Below are 23,005 nucleotides of genomic sequence, written 5' to 3' on the forward strand. Positions count from 1 at the left end.
ACTTGATTCAGTCCTCGTTCTTTCTTATTAGATCCAACTCCTCCCTTTATTCAGCAAACTGCGTTTTTGTGGTGATTTAAGACATCTAAGTGTCAAGAGTAAAACAAAGATAAAAAAAAAGGATTATATGAGAAAAAGCTCTCGCCACAACACTCAGATGTGAATGTATGTAGTTAATATTGATCTTCTTTCATGCTCTGACAGTCCATGTTTTCTTTCTTTCCACCCCGGTTTATATTTATCCAGTGAAAGAAATGTTTTCTAAATGAAAGGCTTTAGTCGGAGTTATTAAAGTTAACAAAGACTGAATGAAACTAGCAGTGGAAAAAATCACCATGTTGACTGAAGTAAAAATGAGTTTCCCTCAAAACAAAAACTAAATGTAAAATGAACTACAACAAAATGTAATTGCAGATGAGATCAGTTTTGTTTTCATTTTCAGCCTTTACATTTAGCTTTTGATTTAGCTCTAACTGGGTCCGGTAATGTTCACAGATCATGCTGTTTAAGAATAAAAGCACAGCACAGGCTTTTAAAGGTTCAAGCATATTTGTGTGCTTAAGTAAGGTTCGTGTTGAGTCTTTTTGTGCTGGAAGCTGGTCTGTTTTTTTTTTTTTTTTAATGTCAGTCACTTCCATTGCTAAGCTAACAGGGATGTGTATCCAATTGTTAAATCTGATGTCACTGTGTCATAAAACTCATTTCCGGGTTCAAACAGTCTATAAGAGTGGAGCCTATGTGTTTGTTTACTACAACTTCCCCTTTTAATAAGGAATCAGATTGGGTTCAGAAGGGGCTCAATTCAATTATTGAACTCAAATACAGTTATTTTCTTCCCATAGTCAGTGTTTAACCTGCAGCAGATGGTGATTTTAAGTGTCTAAATACTCTTTAAGCTCCTGATGTATTTACATCAATGCATCGCCTCATTGTGTGTGTTCACATAACTCATTACTTTATTTACCTTCAGCTTAACTTGATGGCACAGATAAGGGCTGACAAATCAAACATGAAGTGTGAAGATGTGACACAACCCTTAAGAGCCTTATTCTACATGGGGCAACATTATTTAACTAATGCTCTAGCATTATCGAGCATCAAACATTATGTTTTTGTCTTTTATTAAGATTTATAGCTTTACTTATCAGTTTCATCCACTTCCTCTGACTTTATTATAACATGTAAAGTGCAGGGTTTGTGTGGGTGCTTGAAATCCTTGCTTGAAAATGCTTGAATTTCACTGTTGTGTTTTCAAGGTCTGAGAACTGAGTGAATTTTAGTTTAACCCATAAAGACCCAGTGCTACTTTTACAGCGGTTCCCAAATGAATTTTTCTCTATATTTAACCTTTATTAAGTTATTTATCACCATTTATTATAACATTATATATATATATATATATATATATATATATATATATATATATATATATATATATATATATATAAAATAAAACATTTTTCAGTGAAAATCAAGTATTTGCCTATATTTAATTTACCATTCATGTAGATGTTCATTAAAGCTCAGATTACCGTTAAGGGTTGTTATATCAATAACTGAAGAAAAAGTGACTTTTTCAGTAAAAATCTATCATTAACTGAACAGAAATCCAGTGTCTCCATCCACTGTCATTGATCCAACTCTATGGGTTTTACTGGTGAATCAATGTTGTAGAAGATGACGGTGTTTCCACGTTCACTATGGAGCCTCTGAACGCATGACAAGATGACAAACTGTATTTTACACCAATTATTTACATGGATTGATAGAATTAGTGGATCAACAGGTATTGAAGAGTTTAGATCAGTAGAAGCTTTAGGTCAGTGGTGGATGTTTGGGTCTTTATGGGTTAAAGGGGTCATATTTTGCTTATTTAAATGGAATTCTTCATTTTAAAACATTTCCCTGTGGTCTACATAAACTGTAAATGCTATGTTTGGGTCTGAATTCTTCATTAATTCAACTCCACAGGTCCATCTTCAACCCTATTTCTGAGTAATGACACCAGAAAGGTGGTTTTGAGCGCTGGCCCTTTAAATGCAAATGAGCCACTTCACACCCCACCCCCTGCAGGTTGTTGACTGTGTTGCTCTGTCCCGTTTCTCCGTACTCTGAGAAATGTTTATCTGAAGTCGTGACCTTATATGTGCAAATGTTGTGACGTAACTAGATGTAAAATGTAACAAATTAAGGAATTGAAACGGGTTGTAGAAATCCACTAGATTTTTGCCAAAATGAATATAAAAATAGCTTTGCAGCACCTGGAGGGTTCAAATTCAAATTTTTTGAACTATTAGGGTCCAAATACACACAATAAATGCACCAAAGACTAATAAAAGTGGGTTTAGCAAAATATGACCCCTTTAAGTGCTTGAAAGTGTTTGCAATTCTTGCTCTGTGAATTTTTTAAATTTATTTTTACTATTAACTCTGCCAGGTTACATGCCAAGCCAAAGCTACTTACAGAGAGGTAATTCTTTTTGAAAAATAAAACTTTATGTCACAAAAGAAAATTAGGGGGTGCTCTCTGGTTAACTCAGGTACATTTTTCTCTGTGCAAGCTTGCCTAAGAGCGCAAAGTGGCTTCCCTTTTTTGGATAAAACTTCGTGTTCGCCTTTAGTTTCTAAAGTTTTTGCTGTAATGAAACATTATTTTAGGTGTTTATAGCATAACACAATGTGCATCATTGTGATAAAAAGTGGAAAAAAAAAAAGAGTCATGAGCATTATGTATTCCTGTAGATATGCATTTTACCCCAGCAATAAAATACTGTGCTGGAAAAATTTGAAAATGAACCATAAAAGTGCTTGAATATGACCTTGAAAAATGTGTATGAACCCTGAAAGTGGTAGGATGGCAACTGGATGTGTTTTATGGACTTTATAGGAGAGCTGTCACAACTTAACTGGATACAGAGGCCGAGTCCAGGTTATAAATCTGTTCTCAAAACTGAACTTGTGTAGTTTTGAAAATGATGCTTTGTCAGCATCGAGAGAAATTACTATTTCCGGGTTTGAAAACAATGTTTGTGAGAAAATCACATTCAGACATATCTGAACAGTTAAAAACATCTGTCATCCTTTGTGAAACCATTGTGTCACTCTGATATAATAACAGATTTTTTTTAAAACAAGTTGATAAGGCATTGAAAAGGTCTGTCTTCAAAAGGCACAAGATGGAAGGTCGAAACATAAACTGGAAAATAAAACAAAAAACAATGGGGCTTCAGTTATAGAAACAAAGTGTCTGTTTTTGAGTATCAGAAGCAGAGGTTTTAAAAAATGAAACTTTACCTCCGTGTATGTCTGGTCTGTGCAGATCAGCTCAGACGTTCCTTCCTCCTTCTGAGACACACTGACAACAATTACATGCACAAATTATCCCGTTTTGCCCCCATTCTGAAAAGACTAAATTCCTTATAAGCTCTTTACATGTAATAAAATAATACAATAGTTTTTTTTTTTCCACTGGTGGCAGACGTTCCACTGTGTGAACTCAGCCTTTCTCCTTTGTTCTTTCAGACATCCTCTGGAAAAGGTCGCCTTGATATCCTCTGTCATAATATTTAACAGTAGATGTGCTTCTCCTTCAGACCAGAAATGTGGACCTTTCTTTGGATTCATCCATCTCTGCCACAGAGGATCTTTATCTCTACTCCAGCTGCCTGCAGACAGGGGCCACTGCAAGTAGTTACCTGCATAAAAAATGGAAAAATGTCCCATATCTTAAATAGAAAATGCTCCATTTTGAAGAAGCCTAAATCAGAATATCTAAACAAAATACTGTTCACATGACACCTGTCAAATTCAGAATAGTAGAGGACTGTGATTGTGCATGTAAAATTATTCTATGAATTATTTAGCCAAATGGGATACAGTACATGGACAAAAGCATTGGAACATATTGAATTCAAGAGTTTCATTGCTAAATATAACGACAAATATAGTATAATACATATCACTGGTGGGTCTGATCAAGTGAAACTGAACATCAACATGAAAAAGTAAATTCATCATTTATCAAGTGGGATCATTTTTTAGCTAAAGGTGTTTATTTTATGGAACTGTTATCCCTTTTAAAAATACGACTTACACAGTACAGGAGAAGTTCCAACCCTTCTGCTAGGCTGCAGTAAATTAACAAAAAGACACACAAAAGACTGTCTGTTACTTTGAGTAATTAAAATTCTGAATGATGAAGTTTGTGAATTCATACACTGGTCACATTTAAAAAGACTATCTGTGAACTGTTACAGAGAAATGACTCTTTATTTATAATTTATCTATATCAGTATGGACCACCACAAGCTGTAAATAACACTGTGTTAGTATTAAATACATTAAGTAAAACATTGTGATTATATCTGGTTTGTTGTTGGGTGATGCATACAATGGTAAAGAGTCATCCATGTGTTACTATGGTAGCCTGTCCACGTGTTGCCACATTCTCATCTCAATAAAACAGAGACTTTTTAATATTTTACTCCAAAATTTATTTTCAGCATAGTTGGACATAATATCTAAGAGATTTTGTCCTAGTTGATATCAATTTCTGTCCAGTACCGTATGTTTTGAATGTTTGCAGAAAGGTTAAAAAATTGATGTCTGTTTCAAGTCCATGTGTTACTGAGCAGTAATTTGAAAATTTTCACCTAAAAATTGTATCTCCCCAAATTTTGTTCTACATAATGTTAAAGTGCTTATAAATGCCAACTCAAATATGTATAATACATACATATAAGTTACTCTGCTTACATGACAGAGACTGTTGAACACCACGTGTCCACGTTATCGCTTCATTGGACCCTGGAATAAACATTTTTTATCTTTGTTTTTACCTATCATTGTAATTGTGTTAAATATTCTACCTATACTGTAAATTTCTGAGATATTTGTCATGCTGTTACTGCAGATGATCATTTTAATCCACAAGTAACTGTCTATTTTAGTCAACTCTCACTCAGAAAGAAATATCAGCCTTTAAACTGTTACCAACATTAACATTTAACATTCATGGTAATTATACCCTGGCCAGACAAAAACTCACTACCTGGATTTATTTAAGCAAATTGTTCAGACCCATCCACTGGATATTTACTGCAGTGATTATTATGTTTAAGTTCTTTAACCCTTTAACTGATATAGTCAATAGCCTATTATTTCTTAAATGCACATCGTTTTGAAGAGAGAATTAGGATTGGACTGTGTTTCGATGGATAAAGGTCATGTGGTCTGATGAGTCCAGATTGACCCTGTTCCAGAGTGATGGTCCATCAGGGTGAGAGTAGAGGCACATGAAGTGGGGTCTGGGTTCAACAACATTATGTGTCCATAAAATGATGGAAATAACTGTTGTAACATTGCTTTAGCTTATTAAAATGATGTGATGGTAAATGTATAATGTGATCACAGCCAAAGGTCCAGGAACATTAGATGATGAGACTTTTCCTTTGGCTTGTATGTGTAGTCCACAAAAGATGAATGGGAAGGCTGTTAGCCCCCTCAGCATGGAAGAAGACTTTTTTTTGAGTTGCTAATACTTCAGCCTTATCTTTAACATGCACATTGGTGAGAAACTAACACCTATAAGAGGCACAAGATACAAGCGGGTCCTTACATTTCTACAATAGAAGAGTTATGCCAGCATCCAAGGTCAGAGGAAGAGTCTTTAACATTATCTAACTTCATTTCCAAATTCACTATTGTCTGGGTCACCTACATCCATGATACTAGCCTGTTTTTTCTGCTTAACAACTGCAACAGTAAATGCTTAGCTACTACTTCAGCTACTGTAAATGTAGAAGTGGAATTAACTAACATCAGATTCACACAAGAACATGGAAATCTTACGTAAAGAACCTTTTAAAAAGCAGTAGCATTATTATTTATTTTTATTACCTTGAAGGGGAGGCAAGGGGTATTGTTTTTGGTTCGGTTTGTTTGTTAACACTTTAGCAGCAAAACTATTGGTTAAATTCACACCAAATGGAGTTTTATGGATTGCCAGTGACCCAGATTAGATCTGATTACATTTTGGGAAAAGTAGGTCAAAGTTAAATTTTTTCCTGAATTTTTTAAATATTTCTTTTTCCCATTTTGTTATAAATGGCAAAACTTCAAATGTCTACAAAAACATCTTTTTTTTTTTTTTTTTATTTGCTTCAAACTTTGCACATATAAAGAGGCAAATTTTATATATCACTCTGACATAAAGTTAAGGCATATGTATTTTTTCACATTTTGGGAAAAAAAAATTCAAATTTTTTCCCCACCATTTACCTAACATTGTGGTATTCCGCCAATATAAAGGATAGGAAAATCAGTCAAAAAAAAAGCATCCATAAAAAATTTGTCATTTGTAATCAATTGATTCTGATTTTAAAAAATGTTTTAATAAATGAATGCCATTGAGGAACTGATTAAACCTGCGGTGGGTTACAATTTTGAGCTCTGGGGGTGATGGTAGTCTGTGACCTCGAAATAATATCATGTAAATAATATCAAAACAGAAAAAAGTCATGAAAACATACTGTGCATTTATTTTTTCAACTTCATTGGCATTATGACATCACAAGCATGTATAATAAACTACAATACGTGCAAGGGGCGGGGTTTGCTGTGCGTGGCATGAGTGCCTGCAGGTGTATGTCTGTACGCCTTGTGTGTACCTTGTGAGTACAGAGTGAAATCTGAAAGAGAGAGGGGTATGTCATGATTGTATTGTATTGTCATAATTGAAAACAATGTAATATATCAGAGTAAAGATAGCATTAAAACTACTCATGCACTCAGAAAAGTAACTCAAAACAAACTCAAATCGAAAGCCCAACTAAAAGAGTGAATAAAAATAAAACTTAATTAACATTTCAAACCTATAAAAACTCTATCCTTAATGATAGAAATGGCAGTGGTTTTAAAAAATAAAAGATTAATTCCATGTATTTTATGCCTTCCTGTGCTGTGCTGGCACTGAACTATGCAGAGTAGCTCGGACGTACTTTCCTCCAGCCACATCCTCTTCCTCCTCCTATGAGGCTGTGAGTTATTACTGAGCCAGATGGGATATATGGTCCCTTCCGCGTGTTGTGAGTCCACCCTGGGGTCTCGTCCCAGTCCCATCTACAGGGATATATTCACAATCACAGAGCATCCTGACTGGCCATAAATGATAAACTATGTTAAATGGCTGTGAAGATTCACTGGCTCTACTTTGCCTCATTGCCTGGAGGAGAAAGTAAAATAGATGGCATTTCAGATTTAACCACATTAGTGCGGAGCCCATCTTCTCGCTAACTCGTTTTTCTTCCCCTCTTTCTCGCACCCAAAGGAGTTGAAGGGCCAGATGTCTCAGCTGCGGCCCCTTCTGTCAGTGGTGGAGCAGTACAGATTGGACCTGCAGACGCTGGCCACCCTGCGGCTCGAGCTCCTCAACCTGTCCATCATCTTGACAGCCATTCAGGAGGAGATCGGAGCTTACGATTATGAGGAACTTCAGCAGAGAGTTTTACTGCTGGAGACTCGACTGCACAGCTGCATGAACAAACTAGGTAGGTGGATGGAATGTAATGCCAATGCCTTCATAAGGACCTCATGACATTGTGTTTTCTGAATGGATGCAAAGCTCCTGTGATAACTGACCCTCAAGTGATTTTGACATTTACTCTACCGGTTATGCACATAAAGACCTTTAAGAGCCTGAGCAATGGAGCTAGTGCAGCCCACACTTACACTTACAGCTTTGCTCTCCCAGTTTTCTGCCTTTTTATATTGTGAAAAACTTTCCTCTAGGTCTCTCACTTACATGGAAATACACTGTTGTTCATAAAGTTGGAACAAAATATTTTTACCACTTCTCATGAAATGATTGTGACAATGGGCTTCATTCACAAACAGTGCGTACACACAAATCTGTGCTTAAACTCGGTCTACGACTGTTTGATGCACAAACAGGATTCATCAATATTTTCTTACCCGAATGTGTTCTATCACTTTTCTATCACTATCACTTTTTCACTTTATATCACTGCCCTGAAATGTGTAAATACAACCAGAAGTCTTTATTTACAGTATTGTACAGGAAGCTCTTTTAGAGGAAATTCTTTAGTTAGTGTACAGGGTGTCCCATAAGTCTCCATACATAGGAGACATAATACATATGGTTCTAACATGTATTTCTTTATATTTCTTCTTTATAGTTCTTCAGCAGTGGAGGACAAGCATTGAAATGTGTTCTAGACAAAATGGCAGTCATATAGAAAGAAACGTTTAGTTTTCCTATGTATGGAGACTTATGGGACACCCTGTATTTTAGAGTATATATACTGACCTTAATGTCAACCTGGTTACTAACCCACAATTTTGTTTTTTTTTTTTTTTTTTTGTTTTGTTTTGTGTTGGTCTGTCTGTTTTTTGTCTTGTGCTGTATGCAAAGCTGCTGAATACTTGAATTTCCCTCGGGATTAATAAAGTATCTATCTATCTATCTATCTATCTATCTATCTATCTATCTATCTATCTATCTATCTATCTATCTATCTATCTATCTATCTATCTATCCATCCATCCATCCATCCATCCATCCATCCATCCATCCATCCATCCATCCATCCATCCATCCATCCATCCATCCATCCATCCATCCATCCATTCATCCATCCATCCATCCATCTTGCTCTGTGAACAAATGTAGAACTGCCTCAGACCATGCATACACACAAATGAGGAAGGCTGAACTACTTAGGAAATGCAAACGCATACCTTGTAAGTCCACGCAGAGCATATAAAACCACATTCATTAAAAAAAGATTTAATTAACATTTTTAAAATCATTAATTTACTAATATATTGGCCAAATGTATTAAACAACCATGAAATTGGCACACTTTCACCCTCATCATTATGATAATTAATATATTCAATAATAACAACAGTCCTAGTTTATAAAAGAATATATGAGATCCATGAATGGATATTTGTCCAGTTATTGCTGCTGTCCTCTCCTCCTGTGGCGTTAGATCAGGTAGACCTTGTCCTCCTCCAGCCTCCTTCTTTTTCTTCTGGTCCGTAATATGTTTTTTGGCATCAGCTTTTATGTTAAATCACTTTTTTTCCATCTGGGCCACAGTGCACTTCTCCGAGGATGCTACGTTGACAGCCTCAATTACTACAATCAGAGCATCTTTTTTTTTTTTAACTATCGTCAACCCCGAGGAGACACCCTTGAAAAGTATTCCTTTTCTGGCTTCCACCTCGGACACAATTGTTTCGATTTCTGTGGTTAAGTTCTTTTGTTTTTTGCCTTTTGGCACCATTGCTTCTAACAAACTGCGAAATTTACTCCTTCTCTCCTCGCATAACCGCTTCCTTCATTGATGAATCAACTCTAGGCAAGTGGCTTCCTTATATGGAGAAATGGGGGATGTGGTAGTATGTTAATCACATGCTCATCATAAATTGCAAGCATGCGCCTGTCAATGTAGAATGATTCTGATTCACACGCACATGCAAGGTGGTGAGAACATAATTGACCGGTGCGCAGGGGTCATGAATACCAAGTTGATTTTGCGTACACACTTATATTGTGCGCAAAGTAAGAACATTTCCATGCACATATTAGTGAATGAGGCCCATTGTGATTGACAGATAAATTTTAACTGGGACTTGGTATGTAATCATTGTACCTGGTCAAAGGTGATTACTGTTGCATATAAATATGGATAAAAAGAGGAATTTGTCGGAAAACAAAATTAATCCAACTTTATGGGTGTTTAACAGTGTATGTCATGTCACTAAAACAATGATTTTCAAAACACCTTCCATTGTAAACGTTGACAAGTATCCTATTTGTGATGCTTATTCCAGTTTCGATTGTATTCAGGATATGCCTTTACATGACATACAGTTAAATCTGGACACTCATATCCCTGTTTATATGATAAATACTAGTATCCTGGTCACTCATTACTGCTGCTGTTTGCGCAAGTGTCTGTGGTGTTTACAACATAACATGCTAATTTAATCGGATTGTTCAGTAGCTGATACATAACTTTAAAGTTTGCTGTAGCTGTAGAAATCAAGGCCACTTTGGTTTATAGTAGACAAAACACCTTAGAATAACCACATGGTGTCGTGTATTTGAGCTGTTCATCAACTGAGAGACAAGATCAGCAGGTAAACGTGTCCTTCAGCTGTTATCCTGTCACTATGACCACAGAGGATGAGGAGGATGAAGATCTGCAGCCATGACTGATGGCGGAGTGTCATCATGATAGAGTTCACTGACTAGTTTTAAAGGGGTCATATTTTGCTAAACCCACTTTTATTAGTCTTTGGAACATTTATTTATGTATTTGGACCCTAATAGTTCATAAAGTTTGAATTTGAACCCTCCAGGTGCTGCAAAGCTAGCTTTATATTCATTCCAGCAAAAATCGAGTGGATTTCTACAACCCATTTTAATTCCTGCTTAATTTGTTGCGTCTATAACTAGTTACGTCACGACATTTGCACATACAACGTCAAGACTTCCGACGGACATTTCTCCGAGTACGACATAACTGTTTATCAGCAGCAGTGAGTGTAGTCCATACTGAAAATATGTCCAGACTTCGAGCCGATTACCTAAAATGTTCAGTTGTTGGTTGAACAGGGCAGAGCAGCACAGTCAACAACCTGGAGGGGGTGGGGCATGAAGTGACTCATGTGCATTTAAAGGGCCAGCGCTCAAAAACGACCTTTCTGGTGTCATTACTCAGAATTAGGGTTGAAGATGGACCTGTGGAGTTGAATTAATGAAGAACTCAGACCCAAACATAGCAATTACAGTTTATGTAGACCACAGGGAAATGTTTTAAACTACATAATTCCATTTAAAAAAGCGAAATATCACTCCTTTAACGTTAACTTTTTGCATTGTTCATTTTGGGGAAGCCACCGTCCTATTGGTTATTTCACTACCATCAACTTTCTTTTACTTTTTCATGTGATCCTTAAATATAGTTTTGTTTTTTTGTACTGTGGAAAACCAAAATTCTGCAGTGAGACTCTTTGGCTGCTGCCGACATGCTTGTATGTCAGTTAAACCATTTTGCGACTGCGCAGTAATCTATGACTGTCAGAAAAGCGGGTTTATCCCTAATACTATTGGAGTACACCAGGCAGAGGTCGTTGAAATCAGGATAAGATCATATCCAGGATACTTAGATCAGGAAACATTGTTCACAAGCACAAATACAGGATAGTCCAAAATCCCAATAGTCTCTGAGATCCTGATATGCATGTAAACAGAGTCATTTTTAGACTCCAGTTTATGTGTGATGCGGTCTCAGGCGATGAGGATACCATGGGACTAGACTACAGAGTGACACTTCTGTCCCATCCCACTTCCACAAAAATACTCACAGAATAATGAGTCCTGTCTGCTCCCGTTCCCGGGTTATGTTTGATTTTTTTAAGAGCTGGAGTAGTCCTAAAGCAATGCAGTGTTTTTTCTTTTCTTTTCTGGGACCTCTCACACCTGACACATTTCATGCTGTTCACTATTAATTATTCATGGAAACTGCTGTTTCTATATGAAAACTGACCGACTGTCATAACCATTTCAGTCCATTACAGTAGAGTTTTTTTTCCTTGTCCTTTCCCAGTCAAATGATAAATAACAAAAAAAGACCCCTATCCCACATGAATCCCAAGGGAACTGTGAAAAACTGCCAGACCACAGAATTGTTTGACCATTTTCTACACAGATCTCAGAAGCCAGTAGTATGCAGGGCAGCGGCAAAAGTGTCAACAACATGTTCGTTAAAACAGTATTTATATGAGAATGCACCAACATGTCATATAAACCATTGACACAGAGGCCTATGATGATGATGATGAAAGACATGAGAGCAAACATTAAATGCATTAATTCACATGGGGCTTTGCAATAACGTTTACCTTTTGCACACACTCTTGTCCATCTTTGACTAACATTTCGATGTGAAAATGGAAAACAGTCAATCAATCTGTCAGTCATCAGATCACATGACCCGTTTCCATTGCTCCTCAGTCCAATCTTTATACTCAAATCAAAGCCAATTATCGTTATTGATAAGTGCTTTTCTTTAGGCTACACCGCTGTTTAGTCCCAATCCCTTGAATTCTCTTCCCATTGTTTGTGCGTAAATGATGTTGTTTTCAATATCAAACGTGTCTGTGACTCGTAATGTTTATTTTATGATTTGATCTTCAATCACAAGTTTTCACATTTCTTCCGAGCACATTTCTTCCTCAGAGATGATGGTTCTCTGCCATCCTTCCAGGTTTTAATTATGCATTGGGAAGTTTTTAACCCAGTTTTAGAAGTTTCAGCATCTCTTTAGTTGTTTTCTTTGCTTGATGCAGCCCAATATGCATGGTTCTGGATGGATATGTGGGTGCTTCTATGAAACTGGTCCCTAAAAACAGGACATGGGGGGCTACAAATTCAAACCAGATGTAGACTAATGCAGTGGCGATTTCTCATAGACTGCAAGGCTTCCCCTAAAATTACAAAAATTAAATGGTTAAATATGTATGGTTGTGTTGACATTTTATTGACTACAAATGTGCTAGAACACGTTCATCTCAAAAATGAGTTCATTCAGAATCAGCTTTATCACAAATCAACGGACGCCATGTTGTTCACTTCTCATACATTCCCGTGTCTCTGTTTTCTCATTCGATCTCTGCTCAGTGCATTTGCTCATAGATGCCAGGTGTCTCTGGGCTTCAATGGGACTGAGTGGAACAGTTTTTTTCATTGCCTCAAAACTGGACGGTAATTGGATAAATGCCACGACGTTGTCCCGCCCCCGGACGCCGGGCGTCTCTGTGGATGAATGGAGCTGTGGGCGGAGCTCGGCTGGGCTGGACGCCAGAATCCCACGTGCTGATTGGAGGATCAGTCGAAAGGCTGAATCCCGTTTGATTGACAGCTATTTTGAGATCTACTCCTTCACTGACACAGTTCAGTTTAATACCATCTTGCATTCTGCGGTGAAAGAGAGAGAAAAACCACTACAAAATTACTCGCTCATTTCTTGCACTGTAAATAAAACACAGTCATTGTACTTCCTTGTTTCACTTTAACATAATTTCAGTGTTTTCTTGTTTCAGTTCCATAATTTAATCATTTCTTGTTCGAGTTTAATATCGTTTTGTAAATAGTTAAATCAATCATACTGTCGGCTAGGTCGGAGTGAAAGGAGCATCTCTTGTTTATAAAGGCTGAAGTCTTACACCCACAACACAATGGGCCAAGGCCGTCTAAGCAGCCCAGCTCTGCTGGACATTCAGAGGACACTGGTCCAGTCCCTGGAAAAGACGCCAATTTGGTACGATAAGGTCACTGACCATTTTCTTAAAAAGGAACAGAGGGCCGAGTGTATGTTTAAATAACTTGACAATTTATTTTTTTTAAATTTTATTTATTTATTTTTTTTATTTCATGTAAGCCGACAATGAGCTTCCCCTGGCTGAAAGACGAGCAGCCGCCACTGGACTAATGTTATAAAGCAAGTTTGGAAGCACTTTGGGTCTATTTTAAAAACAAATATTTACTGAGATAAAAGAGAAACTGTTTTTCAGGTAAAACACATCTTTCTATTATTTTTATACAAAAATCCAAATGACAATGGAAATTATGTGCTACTATTTTTTCGAATACCTTTTTATTCTCTCACAGGTACATTTTGGCAATCAAACTAATTATGCAAGGCAGATTGTTTCACAAAAATGGCCGCTGTTGCAAAATCACTCACAATTTATATGTGTTTAAATGGGCGGGTTCCGCATGTAACACCGGTGGACACAATGAGTTACACACAAAACCTGGAATGAGACTGAGATTCATGAAAAACCTACATGTCTGGATTAGAAAAAACCACTTGGGTCAACAAATTTGGCAGTGTCTTTATTTATAGCGGTCTATAAGACAATTTCAAGCTATATGTTCCAGATCAAATGCACTGACACCTAGGTAGCTTTTCATGTCCCAGTTTTTGTCCAATTTTTGTCCCCAATATTTTATTAAAAATGTATTAATTTTGGGATGGCTCAGAGCAAGTGTATAATTTTTTTGCATTTATCCTGGGTCATCATTAGGTACATCCTGGGGGGAATATGTCTAAATTTATCTTTTATTATTAGATCTACAAAGCTGGTGAAGTGCCAGATACCAAAATGTACCCAGTTTCATAGAAGCACCCATACACTCTAGGCATTGTAATCAATTATCTGTCCATTGTTTACATAGATGATAATAATAGTTAAGTACTTGGAGTCATTTCTTAGTGCTCGTGCAAATGTCACATGGGAAGATTTTCGTACTTATTTAACCATATTTGCACATTCGGCCCACATAATCAGGTGATTATATTTATCAATGACTGTTTTACTGTTTTCATCAACCATATAAGAGTATCAGGTAAATTAGATCTTCACCCCTGAAGTCACATCCATTACGCTGAGTAATTCCTCAGTGGTAAATTCCCACAGGGGGCAGCACTGTGCAGGTACCTCTAGATCTGGACCCAAAGAAGAATTACTGCCAAGCCAAAAAGTCTTCTTTGGTCGATGATGTTGGATTTCTGTGAAAACAGTAAATAGATCATAAATAATTATTTACAGCTTCATCTGAGCTCCAAAAAACTGACCACATTCAAAATGAAAATTAGGTCTTTTTATTTGTATTAATTCACAAGTTTCATATGTATACTTAGAAATGGTCTCATTTCTACATATTTGAGAGCTAATTTCTGACTGAAAATGACCAGGTTATAGGCTATGAGAGAATTAACATAAAAATTTTATTCCAATGAATTAGGATTCACATATAAAGAGAGGAGTCTTTGGTCCCGGTGTGGTTTGCGGTATCTCAGTGGATTTCTTTCTAAGTCCATTTGAAAGGAATCTAAGGCTTTTGTCCAGTTCTCAGTAAAAGTGCATACTCCTTTTTACAGACTGTTTTTAATCTTTCAGATGGAGAGGGTGTTTTTTTACTTGAAAGGTCTTGAATGGTGTAGCTCAGGAGGTTAAGCCACATTCACTAAACTTAACCAAGGGTCATGTTTATGCAGCTAAAAATGCTTCAAGTGAAAGGAAATTAAAACACACTCATGGATCTACAATGACTGAAAGGACCATGGTATTATAATATTTCTGTGGCAAAGACTTCTAATAGAAAGAACGAGAAAGACATTTAATGTAACACTCGTGAAAAAAAATAAATAAATAAGGGTGTCACTATTATTGTGTTTGGTATTATTGATTTTTTTCCCCTTTTCTTTCTTTCTTTTTTTTCCCTTAATCTTCTTTCTATACTATTATTTAAAACCCCTTACTGATTTCTCGTTTTTGTATTCTCACCTCTTTTGACCCTTTTACTTATTAGACTGTCAATTTCATTTTCATTCCTTCTTCTGTCTCCACCTGAAAATGCCCAACCCGCACAAAATAATCATAAATAATCACACATACACACACGCACGCGCGCACACACACACATACACACACACACACAAACTCACCTGTAAATTGTTTTGCTTAATGTCTATGAACTATTTTGTCATGCCTGGTGTCGATGAACTTGCCTTGAAGTCTATATATTAGTATGCCAGATGTTTTGTGTTGTATTTTTTGTTACCCCTGTCACACTGTTTGTCCAGCACTAAATAAAACAAATAATATTCATGATCATATTGTAATTAGTATATAATTTTCTGTAAGGGAAATATTGTGCTTTAAGAGGTGCAAAAATTACTCACATCTTGGAGTCAAGTAGATGTATTTGTTTAAACAGGACAGATTTTGCAGACCCTCACCACACTGACCACACTGATTAATTGTTAAAGAAACATACACTACAAAGAAAAAGTTAAGGATATTTCTTTTTTGTCTTTTTTTTTTTTGACATTTTTGCCATTTGTAAATAAAACTATGTCTGGTCATGAAAGAAATGTGATTCAGTTCACACACAAAAAAGTAAAAAGTGCTGTGCATGAATCCCAACTGAAAAAAATAGCCCAAAAATTAAAAATATCCCTAAGTTTTTATTTGTAGTGTATATGTTACAGATTTGGAGTCATTTTCTAACATCAGTTGCTTTTAAGTTACTTGTGATTAATGTAAGTCCATTATTGATGCTGTCAGTTCCATTATCAGATATGAAAACATATATGAGTAATGACTGTACAAAGCAAACCTGAAGTTACTTTATTGTAAACTGAGGTCAGGGACGGCCTTTAAATATGGTGAATTCAGAAATGAAATGAGAATAACCTCTTCTTTCTGAATCATTTGATGGATTAGCATGAAACTGATCATGTTGATAGTTACTGTCATGCAGCACGTGTATGATTTATTTCATAATCACTGTCTTCATTTCAGAGAAAAGTCTCAAAAATGTCAAAAAAGTGCCCTGTCTCCCAGAAGTGAGGAATCCTTCGAATCTGGACCATTATTCAGGACAGGAATGTCAAACTCATTTTCTTTCAGGAGTCACATTCAGCCCAATATGACCTCTAATGGGCCGGACCAGTCAAATAATAACATAATAGCCTACAAATAATGACAACTCCAACTTTATCTCTTCGTTTTAGTGCAATAAAAAACACTAAATTATAAAAATATTTCCATTTACAAACTATCCTTCCACAAAAACTATGTGAATAACCTGAAAAAGCTGAAATTCCGTGAGACAATTTTAACAATCAACTTATTATTTATACATGTGCATTACACACAATGTTACACAAACATGTGGTAACAGGCATAATGTTAAAATTTTGAAGTTTGGAATTTGGAACTAAAATAAGAACAGTTTCTACAATATTATGTCTCAGCTTATTATTAACACAATGTACAGATCGCGGTGGATCTACAAATGCACAAAACATTTAGTAACAGGAATAATATTTGTAAAATGGCACTTAATTTTCTTTAGACATTTCATATTTGTTCATGTTAATTGAGGTTATTCACATTTTATTGTTAAAGGATAGTTTGTAAATGTAAATATTTTCATAGTGGGAATGTCATGTTTTTCACGTTAAACCAAGAAGAAAATTTGTAGTTGTCATTATTTATAGGTTATTATGCTGTTTTTTTACTTGAAATCATATTGTTCTGTATGTGGCACCTGAACTAAAAGGAGTTCAACTACCAACATATTGGATTGTAGAGAGATATTTCTTTATTTTTTATTTAAGGATCCCCATTGGTCTCTACCACAGTAAAGACTATTCTTCCAGGGCTCCATTCCCAAAATTAAAGTATTACAATTTAAAAATTTATATATCACATCGACAGAAAAAAACCCCAAAACAAAACACATAGTTACATTGATTTAGCATTGTTTCATTATTGATTACAAATTTCTTAAGATTTATTTTAAAAACAACATGATTACTTCTCAACATAAAAATATTACAATTTATATAGTAGATATATGAATTAAATTTGTTTACACCTATGGTTCAAGGGATTTGTGTGACCACTAGAGGGAGTAGTGAGTCACTCTGTTGGTGAGAAAAATGAACATCATGGGGCTTTTGACCCAAGAATCAGTACTGAAATACCCTCCCCCCCAAAACAGATTTACTTTTGATTCCAGCAAACGTACAAAAGTACAAGCTCTAAAATGTACCAAATGTGCCCAAAGAGTAAAGTAAAAGGTGGTTCTACACTTGTACCAGCTGTTTCTTTATAAAGTGAACCTCACAGCTCATCATTATCAGTTTTAGTTGGTGATCTCTGACATCTCATTAAATAGGTGACACCTCTGTTCCACGGTCGGGCCTCCTGTCTCTCATCTGTTTTGTCTTCACGCCTCTTACTTTGCAGCATCTGTTATGTGTGATACACGCTGTTCTGTACACTACACACATTTTTTTTTTTTACGTAATTTTTGAGTCTTCTCAGGTACTTTTGCAACTTTAGTCTCAGTTTTTTCCTCCCAAATTTATGACTTTATAATTTCAGACAATATACATTTTTCTCAAAAACTTGCCCCATTATTTTTTGCAGTTCTCAGAAATTTACAGCTGTAATCTTGTTGATTCTGAGATTTTTCTCATCATGTTAATGACTGTATAATCTCAAAGAATAATATGCTTTTTGCACAAATTTGTGGTTCATCTTTTCATAAATATACCATTTTAATCAGAGAATATTTGAGGCTTTTTCTCATAAATATATGACTTTATGTAGTGAGAAAATATTCTGTTTCCAAATTTATCACTTAATTTTTCTCATATATTTATGATTAAATAATCTCATTGACTATTTGCGTTGTAATTTTTTCTTATTTTGACTTGTTCCTAACAATATGAGTTCCTCTTCATATGTAGAGTATTTTAATCTTAGTATAGTTTTTTATGACCTAATTGGAGTTTTTCAAATTAAAATTAAAATTTCTCCCCTCCCCCAACATGTAGGGGGAAAAAAAAATCCCAAAATTTTCCAAAATACACTGTTGTTGGAAACATTCCAGTTAGTGTGAAACCAAACTATTGACTGTGGTATTTGTTCTTAACACTGTGGTGTTTGTGCCATTTTTCCCGTAGTGCTAATAGCATGTTGTTGAATGGAGCTGGTGTTAAGTGATGGTAAATGACATTAAACAAGCCGTCCAGGGGACCTCATCACACACAAACAGTCACAGTTGCTGCATTACCTGGTTGCTCTCACTTTGATTACTGTGTATTTAAGTGACATTGCACAGCAGCAGTAACACGGTGCATTTGATGACAGGTTGTGGCCGGCTGACATCAGTTAGCAGCCCAATCACCGTGAGAGCCTCAGGGTCACGCTTTGGTTCCTGGATGACTGACGCCATGATTCCCAGCTCTGACAGCAGGGTAAGTGTACAGTTTGTGTGTGTTTGTCTCTGAATGTGTCTATGTATGTGCACAATAGTCGAAGTGGGTGTTGTGAACGCAGTCGTAAGATTGGCCAAGTCTATGTTTTTCTTAATGTATTTTTTCTGTCTCTTTCGGCCTTACTTCTAACACGACTCCTGTGTGCACTTTGCCTCAGTGCTCGACAAGCTTCACCCATTTTCTGCGCACATACTCACACACATTCTGTTTGGGGAGCACATATTAAGCTAGTTGTCAAGGCGACTGTCTCCCACTTGCCAGGTGTGATTTATATCGCCATGGTGACCCTTGCCTGTTCCCTATTAGAGCTTCTCCCTCGTGATGAGAAGGAGCTATACAGAGCAGCAGTATCCCAGTTATTGCCTCGTGTCTCCCAGTTACCACTGTGTGACAGAGTTACGCGTGGGGGCTCTTTATTTGGATCTGTCTGTTTGTATCTTTGTCCCAAAAATAGGAGGCTGCCTCTTTTTCGGACCCTTAATGCTGCGTACAAGGTGTTCCTAAATCTGAGGATGACATTCAGCAAGTACTGCATTTTATACACATATGCCTTCTACACTGTCATTCAATACAAGGCTGTAGCCATGAGTAAATATTATGAGTAAATAAAATATATAAAACATCATAATTTTGCTGCATTATAAAATATTTAATGTGGACCCTGAAGGCTACATTATTTTGTGGATAAATATATGATATTGAAAGGAATATATATTTAAGAAAATACTTTTTTAAAGGGGTCTATGTAGTTTTCTTCTTACGTTTTTTTTCTTCAAACTAAAACTTATAGATGCTTATTTTGATGGTTGCTCAAAATAGCACTGTGTTTTATAATCTTCACATGCTACATTAGCTGATAGTTTACATTATAGCTCTTTTAGCTTGGCTCTGTTTTTAGACAGAAAACAGCCACAGTAAAACCACAGATCACCTCTGTTTTCTGTACAGTTGCAGCTGCATTAAAGATCTGTTTGGAACTGAACAAACAAGGTCAGAACTGTCGCTGTTTAGTCTGAACCATGGATCAACAAACAGCAACTTAGCAAAGATAATAACATCCCATAATAACTTTATACCTTCATAAGCCTCAGAATCAAACTCACCCGTGTAGAAGATATGCTGACATTTCAGCATCAAACTCCATTCTTTACATTTACTGCTGTGTCCAGTGGAGAAAACAACAGTACTTCTAGCTTTTATCACTTAGTCACTTTCTTTGACTCTAAAAGTTGTTTCTTAGTGGTTCTCATCCCATCTGGTCACTTTCTGATGCTTTGGTCAAAAGCCCCATGTCGTTAATTTTTCTCACCAACAGAGTGACTCACTACTCCCTCTAGTGGTCACATAAATCTACTGAACCATAAGTGCAAATATGTGGCAAAACTTCAGAGCTCTTTGTTCTCAACACTCTGATGATAATCTTACATAATTTTTTATATTTAAAAGTAGAAATACAACATATAGCCAATTTAATTTCATTCGCTCATTCATTTTCTGAACCTGCTTTATCCTCACTAGGGTCACAGAGGTCGCTGGAGCCTATCCCAGCTACTTTATTGGTGAAGGTGGGGTACACCCTGGACATGTCTCCAGTTCATCACAGGGCTGAACATATAGAGACAAACAACCACTCTCACATTCACACCTATGGGCAATTTAGATTAACTGATTAACCTATCAGTGCATGTGTTTGGATGGTGGGAGGAAGCCAGGGAGAACCCATGCAGATGCAGGGAGAACATGCAAACTCCACACAGAAAGGTCCCACCCCCATCGACTGGTGTTGGAATCGAACCCAGGACCCTCTTGCTGCCGTGAGGCATGAGTGCTGTCCACTGCACCACCGTGTCGCCCCCAATTTAATTTACTAAGCATAGATTTAAAATTTAGAGGAAAAAGTCACAGTTCTCTTTTGTCTTTATTTTTCATACCACGTCAGAGGAAATCATCTCTATGACCTACTAAAGTCCTCACTATGACACAATAAACAACTCAGATTTTAATAAATCCACTCACAGTTGCTATTTTTTATTCTGCGTATTTCTGCGTATGGTATTATTCTGTGAACTTACAGTATGCACAGTTCACATCTTCTATGCCTGCCTGTCACTGAACTCTACTTCACTGTTTTTAAGAGTCACATACTGCACTCTCTTTGTTGCCTCAGCTAATAATCTATTTTTGACACAAGATTTTGACAAAGACAAAGAAAAGAAGAGAAGAAGAGAATGAAAAATCTTTTTTTTCTCAGGTTATACTGATGTTATGGAATCACACAGCACCAGAGTGTCTATGTAGCAGCTGCTGGAGCTGACAGGAGGCAGACCTCAGATAAAGTTGTACCAGTGCTGGTTTAAGACAAGTTTTGCAGACTTCACTGGCATTTGGAATCAGAGCTTAGAATCAGAACAGCTGACACGAACACAGTGGCCTTTATTTTCATCCTAGTTCAGGTTTGGTTTGTTCCAGACCTTTGCAGGCTTTTCATTTTGATGCTGTGTACGATGTGATAGAAACACACTAACACAGTGTTAACACAGTGTTAACACATTGAATTAAAGCTCTTCAGCTCTGCTCTTTTCATCACATCATAACTCATTTTCCTTCTTTTCACTGATATTATATGATAATAATAATAATAATAATAATAATAATAATAATAATAATAGTAGGAGAATGTGATGAGTTCATTAATCTATAGTTCTGTAAGAGCTACAGTAACCCTGCTGTTACCATGGAGAGGAAGCCTCAAGTGTTCCTGCAAAGTGTTATTACACCACAAACATTTAGACTATTGATGACACTTTGTAATCCTGAAGGTAGGGCTGAGCGATATGGAAAAAAATCATATCACAATATTTTTTTTTCATATCCAACAATATCGATATGTATCACGGTATAAATCAAATCACTATTTTTGTGAAACTTTATTTTTCCATTACTCATAAGTTAGTTGTGAAGACATTGTGAAGAAGGTTATTTTTGATTTAAATATGATTTATTTTGTAGCAGAGGTTGAACATGACAGATGTGCTGAAGAACATCATACAACTCATTCATTCATTCATTCATTCATTCATTTCTGAACCCGTTTTATCCTCACTAGGGTCACGGGGGTCACTGGAGCCTATCCCAGCTACTTATGGGCGAATACAATTGTTATACAACGGTTTCAGATAAATAAAACAGGTGCATATATTTAAAACTACACTAAATGTCTGACCAGCAGGCAAAAGGTTTCAAGTTTTAAAAGAGAACACAAACAAAACAGACCATCTTCAACAAACAGTGCTGGGGGGTATGTATGTGGGGGTGCGGTCTATAACTGCCATAACTGGCATAAATAAAAATTAAACTTAACATGTAATAATAATAATAATAATAATAATAATAATAATAATAATAATAATAATAATAATAATAATAACTTTATTTATATAGCACCTTTAAAAACAAAGTGTACAAAGTGCTTTGACAGACAAAGCAGAGGGCACAACAGCAGGATACAAGATGCAAGTTAAAACACTAAAACAGAAGCAACACAGTAAGAAAGATCTGTACAGCAAATGCAAAAACATGACACTTCGAATAAATTAAGTGAATTGGAGTAAAGAGGGCAGGGGTAATGTAACATGATGCTGTCAAATCAATGTAAAAATGAAGGAATGAGACAAAACATCATGTATGAGAATATGAATTAATAAAACCAGATAAAATTCAAATTTAAAAAATTAAAATTAAAAAGGGACAGACATCACATAAAAACAAAGCTTATAAAAATGTGTTTTAAGAAGTTATTTAAAAGACATGCTTTGAACACCCGACTCCCAGCTTCTATCCTGCACCCTACGTTTCAAACAGTCATTACCTCCCACTGCAGCCCAAACATAAGCATGTGTACTGCTACTGTTCTTACTCCTGTGCTGTGTGCATCAACCTAACTTGCCATAGCTCTAGATTGGTTCAGTACGGTGCTACTTAATTATGATTGGCTGTTCTTACGTCTGTCAAAACGTGGACGAATGAATTCTATCGAAATTGTATCGAGCATCTCATATTTCTATCGAGGAAAAGTTATATCGCAATATATATATCGTTATCGTTTT

General features: G+C 36.2%; 1 pseudogene; it reads left to right on the forward strand.

Moving 5' to 3' along the window:
* LOC115427541 (noelin-2-like) overlaps positions 1–23,005 on the forward strand; it is a 100,738-nt pseudogene that overhangs the window by 37,031 nt on the left and 40,702 nt on the right.

The sequence above is a fragment of the Sphaeramia orbicularis genome, chromosome 1, assembly GCF_902148855.1.
Source record: "Sphaeramia orbicularis chromosome 1, fSphaOr1.1, whole genome shotgun sequence".
Taxonomy (NCBI): domain Eukaryota; kingdom Metazoa; phylum Chordata; class Actinopteri; order Kurtiformes; family Apogonidae; genus Sphaeramia; species Sphaeramia orbicularis.